We start from the raw sequence: 4,832 nt of genomic DNA, 5'->3' as shown, positions 1-4,832 counted from the left end.
ACACACATACTTACCTATGTTGACACGCCGACTCGGTCCCCTTCTCCACGTAGAATCCATGGGGTACCTGAAAATAAAATTATACTTACCAAAATCCTGTGTAGATCTGTCGTCTTCTCCTTGTAATCCACGTACTTGGCAAAATAATAAAACGCAAAACCCGGACCACGCACTGAAACTGTGGCAAGGCATGCTGGGATGTGTAGTTTCACAACATCTGGAGAGCCACAGGTTGGCCAGGCCTGTTCTAGGTTATATAACTGTTGTAGTAAGTTGACCTCAGTCTTTTTTTTTTTTTTTTCCTACTATATTATTTCTAACTTGGAAATATCCTTACAGGTTCATCGGAAATCCATAAAAAAAAGAGGAAGGAAAGAATCTGCATGTGTCACCAGATTCTACAGGTTCAAAGGAAATCCATAAAAAAAGAGGAATGAAAAAGATCTGCAAGTGTCACCAGATTTAGAGTCTACAGCTTCAATGGAAATCCATAAAAAAAAGAGGAAGGAAAGAATCTGCATGTGTCACCAGATTCTACAGGTTCAAAGGAAATCGATAAAAAAAAGAGGAAGGAAAAAAAATCTGCAACTGTCACCAGATTTAGTGTCTCCAGGTATAAACTAAACTAGTAATGGCTAAGGGCTTTAAAAAGTTGATTTGGCCGTGTGAGCTTCTAGAGAGTGCACAAAGGCAGCATATTTGTTGTTCAGCGGTATATTCTCCAGTACGGCTACGGTGGACACACAATTCACCGTAGACTCCTTTGGCTTATGTAAAATTTTTGAATAGAACTGATTAGTCCGAATGTGCCGCTGTACGTCCTATGCAGAACACAAGACGGATTTTGCCTTTTTTAAGTAGCAATTCCTTCTCTTTTTGAATAATAAATTTGCAAAATGGATGTACAGGGATTCAACATTAGTTTTTGAGATCTTTGATAAATGCTCAAATTACTTTCTTTGAGATTGGCAATTTTGTGCATCCTTAATCAATGATCTTCACCCATAAATAAAAAAAAAAAAAATATATATATATATATATGTGTGTGTATACATATATTAATACAACTGAAACTAATACAGGTCTTTTTGTTAAAGTTGTAGGTGCACATGCAAACCTGAGGAACCCAAAAAGAAAATTCATTCCTGCTCAATTCAGAAAAAACATCCACCAGGGATCCTCTAATTTGGATGATGATAATGGCTTTTGCACCGATACGCCATGTTTATTTGAAAAAGGTAAGGTTAAAGATTATTATTTTAAGTAGATTTACTTAGAAAGTTTCGACAAATGAGAGACCCTTAAGTAAAAACTGTGTCTGCAGGCATTGGGTTACTACTGCAAGAGAGGGCCAAGGAGAAACATATTTCAAGTGTTCATGCATGGGCATGGATATGTGTTATGCAATTAAAAGAGACACTTCTCCTTTTACACTTTCAACTTCAACGTGATTTTTAAGGTTTTAGACTAAGGTGTCTTTCCAAGCCTGGCCGAGAGAAGCTGCATCCAATGTGCACGCTTCCACCCCTCCGGAAGTACAATTTCCCATTGTGCAATTTATGCCTAAATTCCTGCCCAGCGTAAGCATAGTTGTAGAAACAAGTCGATGGGATGTATTTAAAAAAATTGCCAGCCCTCGTCGTCCACCGCAGTGATGCTAATCTCATATGTTAGAATGTATAGTGTGGCGAACAACTTTTGAAAATGTGGAAAATCCGCGTTAAGAGCATTTTCCATACGTATTTGACCCCAGCCGCACCGTCGGCGCTCCGGAGGGGTTAGCAAGTTTTTACCAAGGCCGTTCCCATCATTCTGCACCTATGCATAATGAATACGGTAGCCGAAAGCCAGAAGTAAGATAGTTGCAGGTATGTGCAAAGGACATCTCTTATCAGTAGAGCTGTCCTTTGCAATGCTATTCACATATTTAGGAACATATGCGAATAGCATCGTGGTGATAGGCAAATATGTCTATTACAAGGTCGACAATCCAAGACTGAGGTGGCACAGCGGAGTGGACTGTGGGCCTCACCTAGGTTGTATTATTTTACAAATTTGAACAATGGCAATTTTCATCCACAGCATTCGGGCATACTTTAAATAACTATGTGAAGGTTTAAGCCATCATTCTAGTCTTTGAAATTCGCTGCTCCGGATTGGATTTTCTGCATAACTATTATGAAGGGCAGATGAGGCAATGAGGTGTAGGATATAAGTAGATTATTTGATTCTTCATTATCTTTACAGACGTTATTCCTCCAACTACTAAACCACTCATATATACAATACGAGATGATTCAGAAGACTCCAACGCATCAGTCCCTGGAAAACAGACCTCTCCTAACCTGTTTGAAGTCTATGGAACACCCAAAATTTTGGCACCTGATTTGGAGAAAGATAAGATAATTTCAGATGATGAATGTACGCAATCTCCTGCTGTGGCATCCAGTCCTATGCCCGAAATTTCTGGTCCAAGGGCAAGAAAAACAACTGAGGAACCTGTGCTGTCTTCTGCAGATCTAATGAATATAATTACAACAGCATTGGATAACAGTCACAATTATATGCATGAAGATGTCCAAGTTTTGGAACGAGAATTGAGTTCAATTCACAATTCACAAATATGGAACAGAAAGTAATGAAATCCAGAAAAAGATACTGGACAATTTTTCTGAAATTAAATTAGTATTTCAAGAGATAAGCAGTACGCTTTCCTTAATGCAGAAAAGTGAAAAAAAAAAACCCATAAAAAAGACAGAAGCACCAGCTCATCCAAAACAGAGGCAAAAGCACACCAAACCAATTTGTCACAATTCCAAATGCAACTCCTGTTTGTGCTGCTACTGTTGCTTTTGAAAATGTCATTAAGCCAACCATGGAGCAACCACTTGGAGTAAGTAATGCGCCTGGACCAGAACCAGCCGAGGAAGTGGAAAATGAGGAGTTATGCTCAGAAACCCGACCAAAAAGATTCTTCAAAAAGCTACATCAATTTTTAACAGAAAAATATTAAGGTAAATTATTTAAATATTCCAAAGCAACAAAATATATTTAAAAAAAAAAACCTCTTTGCGGTCAAAACAACATGGTAGTTTTTTTCTGTTCTAAGGGTCAAGGACTTGACATTTTTAGATTATAAAATACAATTTTAAGGCCTTCCCCCTGTTTTGTAAAATTTTGTTGGCGGATACTGTAAAAAGAAATTGATCCAATACAACTGAACTCAACAGAACCTTTGTGAAGGATGAAAAACATTTTAGGCAGAGATCATAAAAACTTGAAAATAGACAAATTCATATTCCGGATTTAAGGTGCCAGTAACAAATATCGTTTGCAAAGACTGTGTCACTTTGTTAACTCTTAATCGCCTCCTACACCGGGTGGGTTCAAGCAAACATAAAAGGGGTTTCAGTTAGAGGGAAGCAGGGGTAAGGGATGCCGTCCTAGGCACAAACTTTGTACATTACAATAATATTGCTTTCTTTTTTTTTCCCCACAGGTTATCAACAACTCCAAGATACAGTCACAGGGGCTAATTCAGACCTGATCGCTGCTGTGCTATCAGCATCTCAGCCCAGCGATCGCCTCTGCCTGATTGACAGACAGAGGCGTTCGCTGGGCGGGAGAGGGCGGGCCAGTGGCATTGCGCTGCTGTTTTTGGGGTGCGGTGCGGGCAACGCAGGCATGCCCGGACCATGTGCGTGGCAGACTGCGGTGGCTGCGTGACGTCACACACAGCCGCTGCGACCCAGAGAGCGACGGGTAGCTCCCGGCCAGCACGCAGGAGCTGCGCTGGCAGGGAGCTACTCCTAAGGTGCGATGCTTTTGTACATGTGCGTTGGAGGGAGGGACAGACATGTGGGGCGGACTAGCCGTGTGCTGGGCGTCCCCCCGCATGTCAGGGTGGCTGATCCGCACGGCTTCGATCAGGTCTGAATTAGCCCCACAGATCCTTTCCAACAGAAAGCAACAGTTAGACTTTTGGTTATATTTTTACGCATTATAGGGCCTTGACTCAAAGTATCCATTTTTTATTTATCAAAATTCTGCATTGTCATTAAAGGGATTTTGTTACGTTAAGTCATGAAAAACATTTTACGTTGAGGCAGAAGGACTGATTTGGAAACAACCTGCTTGTACTTGAATTTGATGTGCTTAGTTTACAAGAGCACATTTTCAAAGAAGTATGCCTCATAATCCATTGAAGGTCTATACGTTCTCCAAATAGAATGATATAATACTCAAAGCTAGTAAGGCCAGGGTTTATAAAAATTTAAAAACTTCTTGGTAAAAACAGACTATGTATAATGTTTACTTAGTTGTGTAATAATTTTCCCACTCAAAGCAGTTTCAAAAGCTTCAGTTATTAAAGACTGCAGTAATATGACATGCATAACAAAGCATATTACTTTGTCACTGATTTTTCTGGGTAAGTATTAAACATTTTTACCTGTACAACGGGGGTCATTTCGAGTTGATCACATGAAGCAACTTTTTGCTGCTCGTGCAATCAACTAGATGCCGCCTATGGGGGAGTGTATTTTAGCATAGCACGGCTGTGATCGCTTGTGCAGCCCTGCTATGATAAAAAAGTTTTGTGCAGAAGAAGACTAGCCCTGCAGTTACTTACCCTGTGCGATGGATCCAGCAATGAAGGTCCCGGAATTGACGTCAGAAAACCGCCCTCCAAAAGACTGCATTCGGATCTCCATGGCCGGAAAACGGGGAGTATACACCCCGGAACGCCTCCCCGCTGTCAATCTTCTTGTGATTGTGCTAGCAATCACTTTCTTCTCTCTTCTGGTCGTTGCCCGGCGACGACTGTCGCTGGG

General features: G+C 40.7%; 1 long non-coding RNA gene across 1 annotated transcript; it reads left to right on the top strand.

Annotated features, from left to right (window-relative positions):
• Positions 1-351: 351 nt before the first annotated feature.
• LOC135053818 (uncharacterized) lies at positions 352-2,608 on the top strand. The gene is made up of 3 exons (XR_010243167.1): positions 352-613; positions 1,098-1,238; positions 2,248-2,608. It is a non-coding gene; the product is annotated as an uncharacterized LOC135053818 (long non-coding RNA).
• The last annotated feature ends 2,224 nt before the right edge of the window (positions 2,609-4,832 follow it).

This window comes from Pseudophryne corroboree, chromosome 1, assembly GCF_028390025.1.
Source record: "Pseudophryne corroboree isolate aPseCor3 chromosome 1, aPseCor3.hap2, whole genome shotgun sequence".
In the NCBI taxonomy this organism is placed as follows: Eukaryota; Metazoa; Chordata; class Amphibia; order Anura; family Myobatrachidae; genus Pseudophryne; species Pseudophryne corroboree.
The sequence above is the reverse complement of the archived record's forward strand: the minus strand, read 5'-3'. Positions and strand labels throughout refer to the sequence as shown.